The sequence below is a fragment of the Bidens hawaiensis genome, unplaced genomic scaffold (genome assembly GCF_021521415.1).
Source record: "Bidens hawaiensis isolate Kalapana, Puna unplaced genomic scaffold, B.hawaiensis_p1.1 tig00070702_1, whole genome shotgun sequence".
Lineage (NCBI taxonomy): Eukaryota > Viridiplantae > Streptophyta > Magnoliopsida > Asterales > Asteraceae > Bidens > Bidens hawaiensis.
The window spans coordinates 22,756-36,979 of record NW_027502413.1 but is presented as its reverse complement, the minus strand read 5'-3'; positions in this window follow the sequence as shown (position 1 = coordinate 36,979).

Genomic DNA, 14,224 nt, shown 5'->3' with positions numbered 1-14,224 from the left:
GGGTTGAAACTTCTATAGGGGAAACAACTACCTAGGCAAGGAGTCCTACTAGTAAACTCATAAACTCTCGGAATTAGATTTATGATCGGTATCCGAATTCTAAAAATATGAAACTTAAGGAATAATTAAAGTATGCTAGATCACCTCCTGGTCTCACCAACAATAGCTAAGAATCCTAAATATCATGTAAGCTCAACGGTTTAATAGTTAGGATCACCTCCTGGTCTCACCTTACCTAACTATTCTAAGGTACCTAAAGATTAAATCACCTCTCGGTCTCTCTAATCACAATATGAGTATTCTTATTAAATTCGGTTATAATTCTGATTCGTAAGAATCTAAGGAAGTCTAGGGTAACTCACTCCCGTGCAATCACTACCCAAACCCACAAAAAACCAAAACAAACAACACTTAATTACCTCCCGGTCTCTCAAGTGGCAGAATATAAGGTATCTCTAAACTCTCAATTACCGTTCCTATGGTAAACGTTAACAATAAACCATAAACTAGTTGTAAACACACAGTAAACAATCTAATACGCACTCGTACATGAAAAACGTTCACAAAGACGCATTTGGAACAATAAATTAATCATAAATTAATACCAAATACGCATACGCATCATAACCAAAGACAATAAAAACTTTTACCAAAGCAAAAACCGATTAACAAACAATCCAAAACCGAAAATAAAACAAGTCTAAAGTATTCATCCAAACCCAGACAGTTTCACAGTCTAGCCGCTCATAATATTTGATGAAACAAAGATAAAATATAAGTCACGGTTTATCGTAAAACAAATAAATATAGTTGAGCTACTAGCCTGTGAACTTAAATTAACTGAGCTGTGTGCCTAGTAGCTTAAATTAATTCTCGTGCTTGGCTGCCTGCTTTCAATTAATTTCGGCCGTGGACTTTTTTGACGAGCCTAGCTGCATGCTTCCTAATTCCTTTTTTATTGCCGATGACTTTTAGGCTCCTAGTTGCTTGCTTGAGTCAATCAATTTTTTCTTTCTTCATGGTCCGAAATCCCGTCGTTAATAGGGGCGGCTTCCCCCCCCCCCCCCCCCCCCCCCCCCCCTCCACACACACAAAATTCTTTTTTTCCCTTTATAATAATAGGTAATATAGGGTTTTAATACTTTCCAAAATTAACAAAACTTGAGCCATACTCCATACTCCGTCACTCCAGCCCAAGATCTTGGCCTGCAAATTCTTTGATGTCCATAAAAATTAATCTGTTTCAAGCAGCGACCCACTAATTCTTGTCCATAACTCCATATGCAGCTCACCTGCAATTTAATAGTTTAACGACAACACATGAGCTGGTTTACTTCTTCAATACATCTAATAAAAGATTTGCATTAATATATTAATTCAAATGATAACTTATTCGACATTATTATTTTTTTTCATTTTTTCTTTTTGTTCATTTAGTTATTAATTATAGTTTAGCAGTATGTATTTACCTTTCCATAATGTCACGTTTGTTTCTTATTGTTGTTATTATTTCCTCATTGGTCTCAACCTTAGCAAGTTACTCAAATTAAGCTCGTTGCCTCTTGTGACCATTAACTATTAAATGTGAACAAAAAAAAATGTTTTTATTAAATAAAAGCACCTCAAAGCTACTCAAAATTGTAGGAAATAACTATAATATTTATATATAATTTAACACATATCAAATATCCCCACACTTAAACCTTTTTTCGTCCCTGAAAAACATATTTGCAATGGAATCATAATTCGAAACTAGTATTCAAAACATAAGGGTTATCTTTTAAGCACAGATAAACGCAAAAACCGTGATTGCCGATATCGTTGTCCACTTAAGCCCAGCCACCAGCCTATCAAGCCCCCCATCATATTTGTAACATCTCGGATTTTTCATATTTGTTTAAACCGATTCGAGAATGTAATTCGGATCTTATTTAACTTGGTTTAACTTATTTTATAATTCCATAACTTTCAATCATGCCAAATAATCCTTAGAAACCTTTAAAATCGCTTAAAACAGCTAAAAATCGTATTTTCGACAACTACAAGGACTAATTTTGTCAATTCTTTCATATTTTCGATTAAATTAATGAAACTTAAACTCCAAGAAATGTTATAGCTGGTCCAATTTTGTTTTCTTGGTCTCCAAGCCAAATTTTGTATGTTATTTTACTAAATTTCCTCATTAAATAGCTTATTTTGTTTCCTAATTTGTTTTGAGCATCTTATTTTAGGCATAAATCGAGTGAATTAAGGTCCAAGAAAAGGATATTAACTTAAGGTCCAAGAAAAGGATATTAACTAAAATACAAGTCCATACCCTTAGATTACTGATCAAGCATGAAATCTTTTGGCTCATTTCATCGATTTGATCATTAAACTCTTATTCGGTTTCCTAAACGAGTAAATATACTAAATATGGTTCGTTTTTGTAATCTTTATATAAACCCATCATAATTCTCTGCCGCAAACCTTTATCCTAACCCTAGAGAGACCCTCCAGCCGTCCTACCCTATGTTCATCATCATTCCTCTCGGTTTTTGCTTATTTGGTTGAAGACATACTCTTTAGACGTTTGACTTTGCATGCGTGTAGACCTTTGACTCAGCGTTTCTGTTGATTCTTTCACTTTCTAGGTAAGTTGTAAACATAGAAATCATTCATATATATTCCCTAGTCAATAACCTTCAATTAATTTCGGTGGTTGAAGGGTGTTGACTGGACAAATCGTTTAAAACTCGTTAAAGGACAAAATAGTCAACTAGTTTGACTTAATGTTTTCTCATACTTTTGGTCGGATTCAATGTTCGGTCCAGAAGACCTTTATTCTCATAACGAAATTTCAAGTCTACTAACCAAAACCCGACTTCCGACTTGCTGTTCGGATTCTCGTCAGTACCAGCTCGCTTAAATCTTAAAACAAACATAACTTAAAATCTAAATGCCCGTTTGGATTTATTCCAACGGCAACGAGTTTGTTTTTATTTATATTATCATATCCTAAAATCTCAGATTTTGAATTGTTTATATCATTTGATATGTAGTGGACGACTCGCTTATTCATTAACTCGCTTAGTCGTGCTTATATTCGTTTGTCATTAATCTAAGATGAGTTTATTATTCCCCTATTTTACCAACTTTTCTAAACGTTTTGGGGACATATGCGTACCTATCCGTATTTCATACTATATATATATAAAACAAATGCATATGTGTAATTGTGAGTGACTTAATCAAATATACGTGTTACATGCTTACTTGTGTTAATATTCATTCATTAGTATATTGTGTTAATATTCATTCATCCGTATATTCAGAGGGGTCCATCATACTCCCATGTATTAGGTTCTCATGCTATTGACCAACGCCCGATTCGCTTGGCAACGGTCTACATGCTTGTTTATGGTTTGATTATATTTACCGCTTTTATCATGTTATGCTAATTTATATTGACATGAAAAACTGGTGATATTCTCACTCAAATTTATGTTGATAAACTCCATTTTCTACGCATATGCAGGTTGCTTGTATTGAAGATCGAAGTTGGACACTTAGACAATACCTTAGGATATAAACAAGATAATCATTATTTTAACTTACATTCATGTATTTAACTTGTTTGTTATATTTGGAAATTGTGTGTATTCTTTTAATAAAATAATTAATTAGATATTGTCACCTTTTATGTATGATAGTATCTTCTACGCATATGCAAGCCTGTATGATAGTATCCGTCTTAGGGTAGGGTGTGACAGATTGGTATCAGAGCCGAAGGTTATAAGATAGGTCGTTAGAAATGGTCCTAGATATATGATTAGGAACCCTATACGTGCTTATCTAAACTGCCTTATGTGCTATTTAATTGTTTACAGCTTAATTAGATTAATTATTTTATTGTATTTTATCTTATCTATTTATTGCACACACACACAAATTACGAGGCTATGCCTCACATTCAAAATATTTTTCTAAATCTTTTATTTTGGTAGATTATCTTTTATTGTGGGAAATTCCTTAAGAATTCTCGTGTTTTGTTTTGCTCCTTCACCTTGAAGCATGGGGGTATGCCAAATGTCGTACAACCGTAACTTTAAGTGGTACCCATAATCGGCTAAACGGTTGGGTGGTAAACATAACCGGCTAAACGATTATACTTCCAAATTATGTTTTTAGTTATTTTAAATTTATTTGATTCTTTGATTCGATATTTAGTTGGATCGGTTAAATGCCATGTAACGCTCATGGTCCGAACAACTTCATTGATTCGATAATTCGTTAATTAGTTTGGTTAGTAACACGCTCATGGGCTGAACAAATCAATTGTTTATTATACGTTATTTGAATTGGGCCATCAAAATACCATGGAACGCTCATGAGAGGCCAATTCACAAACTTTATGTTGCTTTGTTTAGTTGGGCCATTCAAATTGGCAAGGAAAGATGATGGGATGTCAACTCGTTTGATATGCTTGGTTATTTTATTCTTGAAAAATCTTATAAAACATTATTTACTTAAATGCTTCAAACTTATACACATTATTTTATATTCCGACTCGTCCTCGAGGCATCACTTGCACAAATCTATTACACTTCTCTATTGTTCCACATTGACTTATTTCCACAACTTACCCGTCATCTTATAAGGTTTCATCTTTGGTTCTCATAGAATGTCTTTCATAGGAATCAATCATCGTAATAAACGTCGTTCGCCTGCTTCTCGTTATTGTTATTCGACTATTAGAATCGACAAGGAGTTTGCTGCTGTGTTCCGTTAACCAAACGACTGCCAATCTCAACAAAACTAAAATACGTCGAACAAGAAATCTTATACTAACTTATATCCGTCAAAAAATTATTTAAATTATTTTTTCTTATTTATATCCATATTCTCAAACTATAAATTTCTATGTGCATTTAAATCCTTACCCTCAATTTTAACTATAAATATTTTATTACTTCCTGTCTTTCCTCAACTTCATGTTAGTTTTCACAACTTACTTTCTATTTTATAAATTTTTATTATTAAAAAATTCAATTATGGTAAATTTTATTGATATTAAACAAAATTTTTCATCATCCAAATTTAATTCTCATTATTAAATTAAATCTTCCATTAATTAAATTTTTACCATTAAAATTTACTTTTTGATAAATCTTTATTAAAACCCGCCACTCACTTTATTTATTGGTTAAGTTCGTTAATTAGTTGAAACTAAACGCTGCCTCGTAAATACTTTAACCCCTTACTTTGATTTTTGATACACCTTGAGAATCTTGAACGTTTTAAATGATAAATTCGTAGTTGCTAGAATAGTCATGGTGGTTCATGCATTTCTAGCTTCGCATTTATCTTATTTTATTATATGATTCACTTTAATTTAAAATTTGTTATTTACTTAAATTTCCATTATCGATAATTCAATTTACATATTTCCAAATATTTATAACGATTTTGTGAAAAAGGAAAAATCCACGAATTCCCAATTTAATTTAATTTAATATCTTCAATTACCTACTTTATATTTTATCTAATTTTAAAGATATAATTGGAATATGACTATCTCGGTGATTCGGGAATATCCACTTCCTAGTTTAATCTATTAACAATTTAATTCAAATATGTATATCTTCATATTATCATTAATATTTAAATTATTAATTACTAACTATTATAATATTTTAGAATATCTTAATAGAATTAATCTAATCTCAAAACCACAAACTTGAAAAGCTATGACTTTATATTAATTTCTCTTTAAGTTCTCAAACTAACCAACTTATCAAAATTTTTGTTAAATATGATTAAACTTATACTCTCGATCTTAAGAACTTCATTCCTAAAGAATATGAACTTTAAAGATTCAACATGCTATTAACTATTTCAAGATTTGCTATAAATTAACTTTTGTGCCTTTTGTCGCCTGAATGAAATTCCTTTCATCAAGGTAGACTTATTAGAATCTTGTACCTATACCTCAATTCCTTAGTCTCGATTAACACGATTCATAAATAACCTTTATTTCACGAAATTTGTTTCCTTTCAATCTCCAAAAACTTTTCTTTCATAAGCAAAAGATATTTTAGAACTTACATTATTTTATTAATCAAACTTGAACATTTATTAAGTATCTTTTGAATTTAAAAGTTATCAAAACGTTTGCTTCTTTCAAAATGATGGTTTTAAAAATTTTATAACCCACATGATGAAACGAGTTATGCGGACCATCTGACGATAAGAGTAATTATGGTCCGAAATATAATTTTTCAAGTCCTCATATGGGAATCATAATACGTACAATTATGTGTCATGATTTAGAACCTAAGATAGCTTGGGTGACGGTACAAATGATGAGATGATAAGGACATGGTGGATACGCCGCTTGTACATCCTATATATAAATGCTCTTATCGGATTGTCATTTGAAGCATTGCTTCGATTATTAGAAGTTCTATGTTATGATATTTTCCTTAAAAGTTTAGCTATTTTCAAATATAATAGTGTTCTAGTTTTTCTTAATTTCGGGACGAAATTCCCTAAAGTAGGGGAGACTATAGCATCTCAGATTTTTCGTATTTGTTTAAACCGATTCGAGAATGTAATTCGAATCTTTTGAACTAATTAAAACTTGTATTTTAACTTATTTTATAATGCCATAACTTTCAATCATGCCAAATAATCCTTAGAAACCTTTAGAATCGCTTAAAACGACTAAAAATCGCATTTTCGGGAACTACAAGGACCAATTTTGTCAATTCTTTCCTATTTTCGATTAAATTAACGAAACTTAAACTCCAAGAAATGTTATAGTTGGTCCAATTTCATTTTCTTGGTCTCCAAGCCAAATTTTGTAAGTTATTGTACTAGATTTTCTCATTAAATAGTTATTTTGTTTCCTAATTTGTTTTTGGCGTCCATATCGCTTATTTTAGGCATAACTCGAGTGAATTAAGGTCCAAGAAAATGATATTAACTAAAATACAAGTCCATACCTATATATTACTGATCAAGCATGAAATCTTTTAGCTTCATCAATTTGATCATTAAACTCTTATTTGGTTTCCTAAACGAGTAAATATACTAAATATGGTTCGTTTTTGTAATCTTTCTATAAACCCATCATAATTCTCTGCCACAAACCTTTATCCTAACCCTATGGAGACCCTCCAACCATCCTACCCTCTCTTCATCATCATTCGTCTCGGTTTTTGCTTATTTGGTTGAAGACATACTCTTAGACGTTTGACTTTGCATGCGTGTAGACCTTTGACTCATGGTTTTTGTTGGTTCTTTCACTTTCCAGGTAAGTTGTAAACATATAAATAATTCATATATATATTACCTAGTCAATAACCTTCAATCAATTTCGGCGTTTGAAGGGTGTTGACTAGTCAAATCGTTTAAAACTCGTTAAAGTACAAAATAGTCAACTAGATTGACTTAATGTTTTCTCATACTTTTAGTCGGATTCAATGTTCGGTACAGAAGCCTTTTATTCTCGTAACGAAATTTTAAGGCTACTAACCAAAACCCGACTTCTGACTCGCTGTTCGGATTCTCGTAAGTACCAGCTCGTTTAAATCTTAAAACAAACATAACTTGAATTCTAAACGTCCGTTTGGATTGATTCCAGCGAAAACGAGTTCGTTTTTTATTTATTTTATCATATCCTAAAATCTCATATTCTGAATTGTTTATATCGTTTGACATGTAGCGGACGACTCGCTTATTCATTAACTCGCTTAGTCGTGTTTATATTCGTTTGTCATTAATCTAAGGTGAGTTTATTATTCCCCTATTTTACCAACTTTTCTAAACGTTTTGGGGACATATGTGTACCTATCCGTATTTCATACTATATATATATATATATATATATATATATATATATATATATATAAAACAAATGCATACGTGTAATTGTGAGTGACTTAATCAAATATATGTGTTACATGCTTACTTGTGTTAATATTCATTCAGTAGTATATTGTATTAATATTTATTCATTCGTATATTTAGAGGGGTCCATCATACTCCCATGTATTAGGTTCTCATGCTATTGACCAATGCCCGATTCGCTTGGCAACGGTCTACATACTTGTTTATGGTTTGATTATATTTACCGCTTTTATCACGTTATACTAATTTATATTGACATGAAAAACTGGTGATATTCTCACTCAAATTTATGTTGACAAACTCCATTTTCTACGCATATGCAGGTTGCTTGTATTGAAGATTGAAGTTGGACACTTAGATAAGACCTTAGGATATAAACAAGATAATCATTATTTGAACTTACATTCATGTGTTTAACTTGTTTGTTATATTTGGATATTTTGTGTATTCGTTTAATAAAATAATTAATTAGATATTGTCACCTTTTATATATGATTGTATCTTCAAGCTGTGAGCATCGGATCACGCCCCGACATTTCCGCCTTAGGTTGAGGTGTGACAATATTTAACAATTAAGTTCAAGCGATATCAATAAACTTAAGGGTCTCACACCTAAAGAGTTACAGATTCACTTACCCCCCATCTCAAGCAGAGTAAAGACAATTTAAAACCGGTTTGAAACAGAGTGGTTCAACCTATCACCTTAATCTAATGGTAAGTTACAAAATATTATTATTATTATTATTATTATTATTATTAATATTTTTTATTTCATATAAAATTTGAACCATTGGATTCTATTTGATCTAAAATCATTTTATTCTAAAAATGTCTCATCATCATCATCATCGTTTGATCTAATGTAATGTAGATATAGTTAGTAATATGGTGTAAGCATACTTTAAAATGTTGTGTAATTATAATTACTGTAGTGTAAACATATTTAATGTAGTGTAGGCAAAACTAATGTAGTGTAGATGCACTTTCAAATGTTATGTAGCCATATCTAATGTTGTGCATGCACAATTTTAATTATGTGTAGCCGTAATTAATGTAGCGTTGGCATATCTAATGTAGTGTAGGCATATCTAATGTAGTATAGACAAAACTAATTTTGTGTAGGTAAAACTAACTGTAACACCCTACTTTTGTTAATAATAAATAAAGAGTATTTTGTTAGCTTAATTGCATGTTAGTGTTTGGATTATGATTTGGCTTGGGCTTGGGTATGGTTAGGAGAGGGTTATAAGGCATAGGGCCCATGGACCTGATATAATGCTAAATATATATAAATCTTTTGTATATTTAATATAATATTTTAATAGTTTTCGTTCGGTTTTTATTAGAATTTGTATATTACTAACATATATAAATTAGAAAAAAATAAATAAAAGAAAAAACGAGAAAAGTTATGTGATGAAAAATGCCAAAGAAGCATTCTCAAAAATAGAAAAAGAGGCCAAAGTGCACATACTAGACGAGACTGAGAGTTTACGTGTTACCAAGGGGATGGCGACTCAAAGGATACACTATTGGGGCTCGAAAGTTTCTAGTCAATAAATATTTTCTTAGAGAATATATAGGACGAAGTCCAGTAATATTTAGGGCATGCTCGTACGACCTCACTTGACCTATCATCCATAATTCCATCTAAGTGTATTTTCTGCTTACCATTAAGGGGTTGTTATCTTACGGTGATATGTTGAACCTGTTAGGATTAAACGCACACACGAACTGAACACACACGCGAAAGCAATAAACGAACACGAGGATTTAACGTGGTTCGGTCTAAACTGACCTACGTCCACGGGGGGTGGCAACTAGGTATTTCTTTATTGAGTGACAAGGGATTACAAGTACATAACGTCATATATATAGAGACAAGTCTAGGGTTTGCATCTTATTAAACAAGAAATCTAAAACAGGCCGGGCTTCGGTCTGGCCACCCTACACCCGTCTGCCATTTAGACTTCAAATAATAAACCGGGCCTAAAAACAAAAAAGGCCTACGAACCCAACAATCTCCCACTCTGAGGCCTTGAATACTCTCGTCTACATTCCAGATTGTACTTCTGTAATCTGAACATTAAACTTCTTCTAGTTGCCACCGCCTTCTCATCAATTAACGTGAAGGCTCGTTGAAGCTCCCCGGAGCTCCAACACGTCAGTCACGGCTAAAACTGCCCCCTGACCCGTTCTCTGTCCCTACCGGCTCCCACTTTAACGAACTACCGAATCCTGAGATAACCTGAGAACAAACACTCTCCATATTCAGCAAGTAATTCACTGGAGAGACTTTTACAGCTGGAATACTGGTTTTCTTAATCCATTATCGACCTGGAACTGTAACTGAAACACGACATGTGCTCCCACAGTCACAATGTCCCCCAACTGATTTAACCTTCCTAGCTCGTTCATCCTGAATCTTCACTTTGGCTCTGGGTTTGTTACTTGCAAAACAAACCTTCTTCTGCCCACGAGATTCAGTGAACCGGATTTTATCTTTCACCAAAACTGGATCCACTCCTTTCGGTGACATATCGACCATATAAACCGAACCCATTTTCTTGCCACGAGAAACCATGAGATTCCCTTTGACTACTTTCCACTGCTCATTCCCGAACTTAACATCGTGCCCCTGGTCGCCCAACTGAAATCAAACGTTTCTTTAAACCTGGAATAACCCTCACGTCTTTCAAAGTCCAAGAAGTACCGGCTGAAGTTATCAAATCAACATCTCCCATACCCGTAACCTCTAGAATATCATTGTTAGCTAGTCGAACCTTTCCAAAATCCCCAAACTTAAGATTCTTCATCGTTTCACTACAATAAGTGGCACGAAACGATGCATCAGAATCCATCATCCAAGCATCAACGTTACTCTCAACACTGCAAACCAAAGCCTAATCACTACTGATCCCGTCATCTGTGTCGTCTTCTATAACGTTCACCTCTTTATTACCATTCGGACACTGATTCCTGAAGTGTTCTTTCTCTTTACAACCCCAGCATTCAATATCTTTACGAGTCTTAGACTGACTCCTCTCCCTGCTCCCACTGCCTCGTAGTTTTCCCCTACCCCTGCCTTCTGTGACTAACATATTGCCTGATGATTCACCCGAACTTCTGCGTCTTGAATCTTCTCCCAGAATCAGGTCCCGAATCCCATCAAAAGTAATTTTTGTAGACGAATTACAAACCGCAGTCACTGTTTGCGACCAACTGTCAGGTAAAGAGGATAATAACAATGGGCCTGGAACTTCATCATCAAACTTAATGTCAACTGATACTAAGCGGGACATGATCGAATTAAGATTATTAATATGCGTTGTAACTGACCCATCCTCTTTCATTCTAGTTGTCACTAGCTCTCGGATTAGATATACCTTATTCGCTGTCGAAGGCTTCTCATACATGTTGGATAGTGCCTCCATCATACCACGGGCTGTGGTTTCTTTCATGTTGTTAAACGCCACATCTTTCGTCAACGACAAAGTAATACAAGCCCTAGCTTTCTTGTCTAACTTCTTCCAATCTGCTTCTGACATATTTTCTGGCTTTTCATCCTCAAGCACTACATCCAAGTCTTTCTGATACAGTAGCGCTTCAATCTGCATATTCCACCAACCAAACTTCTGTCCATCAAACTTCTGTATCGAACCCTTTCAGTCTTCTGCCATGACAATGACTAAAATGAAAAACTGGATAACAAACTGAGACAGACGCAACAACGGTACGGGCCTGAACTTAACGGCTGTTCTACTGAACTCTGTTAAACAATCAACCTATTCAATGCAGCGGAATAACGAACTGTAAATCAGAAACTAAAACTTTAAACTGAAACGATAAAACCTGACAAACGCGGTTGACACTGGTTGCCCGTTTCTTTAAACTATTTATTCTGATCTGACAACTGTTCTTCAACAAAATAGGATCTTGATTAAGTTGTTCTTGGCTCGTTCCCTTAATAGAAACTAATAAAATAATATATTTTGGGCCCACTAAGAAACCTAGGCTACTGCCTTGATATCAACTGCCCAAAAGATAATAAATTGTTAATTTCTACTTTGTTTACTGCACTTTTTCACGGTTTAAAACTTGACCATGGCCCAAAACAAAAACTTTATTTCCTAGACCCAATTTACCCAAAAAGAAGATCTGGTCCAAAAGAAAATATCTTGATCTCCAGCAAAAAAGGAAACCACTTTTCTTGTTCCTGGTCACAAAGTCTTTGGGTGATGCTATGATAAAATCATAAAATTGCTTTCAAACATATAACAGAACCTGAACAAAGACGCCAACGGTTACGGCGGCCGGTCCTAGCGGCGATACTACAGTGGCGAGAATCGGACGGCAATGACGGAACCCTAGCGACTGCTAGCGATGACGCGACGGCGTAAGAGGTGTCTCAACGTGTTCTCCGTGTGATCCGAACCTAAGCTCTGATACCACTTGTCAGGATTAAACGCACACACAATAACTGAACACACACGCGAAAGCAATAAACTAACACGAGGATTTAACATGGTTCGGTCTAAACTGACCTACGTCCACGGGTGGCAATTAGGTATTTCTTTATTGAGTGACAAGGGATTACAAGTACATAACGTCATATATATAGAGACAAGTCTAGGGTTTTCATCTTATTAAACAAGAAATCTAAAACGGGTCGGGCTTCAGTGTAAGACCCCGAATCCCGGGAATCCTACAGTTGGCAATCATATCCAAAAATTCATAAAAATTTAAAACCAAGAAAATTCGTTTTGTTTAAAACAAGTTAGAGTAATTAACAGCGGAATAATAAGTATCAAGAATCCCAAAACTTAAAAATAGTTTAACCCAAAACAATACATTTTATTTGAAAACCGGTTCAGAGTATGTAATCAGCAGAAAATCGTAAGTTCTAAAATAAATTCCCCAACCCGGGAATTAGGCCCAAAACCAAGTTTAAATATATCTAGTAATTATTAAAAGAACATCTTTCATTATTGAAACGCTCCGACTAGATATGCCTTCAACCGTCCAAGTAGCCTCGAGCACGTCCAAGCGGTAAGCATCCTCCTCCTAACCTGAAACTCACACTAACATACACACAAAGTCAGCTTGAGCTGAGTGAGTTCAAGTTTTAATAATTTAACATTATAATAATCATTCCAAGAGTTTTAAGATAAAACAGGATATGAACAGTTAGGCCATCATTAACAATAAGTAGTCATACTTATATACATATACATCTATATGATTATATCTCTATAAATATCATCCAAGTAATAACATCTCATCCAACGTACACACAACATTCCAGTAAGCACGTCCAACTAGATATGCCTTCAACCGTCCAAGTAGCCTCGAGCACGTCCAAGCGGTAAGCATCCTCCTCCTAACCTGAAACTCACACTAACATACACACAAAGTCAGCTTGAGCTGAGTGAGTTCAAGTTTTAATAATTTAACATTATAATAATCATTCCAAGAGTTTTAAGATAAAACAGGATATGAACAGTTAGGCCATCATCAACAATAAGTAGTCATACTTATATACATATACATCTATATGATTATATCTCTATAAATATCATCCAAGTAATAACATCAGGGTCGAGCACACGTACAACCCAAACACATAACATCTCATCCAACGTATGCAACACAAAGTAGGTATACGCAAACATCCTTAGTCGAAAACGACTAATTAACATCAGGGTTGAGCACACGTACAATCCAAACACGTAACATCTCATCCAACGTATGCAAACACAAAGTAGGCATACGTAAACATCCTTAATTGATAACGACTAAATAACATCGCCAATTATTGGCCATACAATAATATATGTACAAACATACAATAACATCATCCCAAGGCCTACCCTATACAAGTAAGCCCATACAAAATAATTTAAACGGTTCATCAAGCAAAATCGCTTAGGTGTGTATGCTAGCCCGGCAATAAAGTAACATCTGTATAAACATACATATATATATTACTCCAAGATATACCATACTACAGGTAAGCCTATGGGCCATAAGGCATCACATGTGAATACGTAAATAATTAATCTTCCAAACATACCATATTACAAACAAGCCTATGGGAAATCGTTTAAACGATTCATCATGTAAAATCAGTTGGGTGTGTATGCTAGCCCAAAACTTGAAAAGAGTAAAAAGGGCAACATGAACTCACCTGACACAAGGCACGAGTTCACCACGAGCTAGAGAACCCCTAAGTATCCCCACAACTCAAAAGCCTGTCGGTTTACATACAAACGTTACTAACGTCACCGAAAGGAATCGTTTATCCTACGAGAAGTTCTAGCTTGGTTCGAGT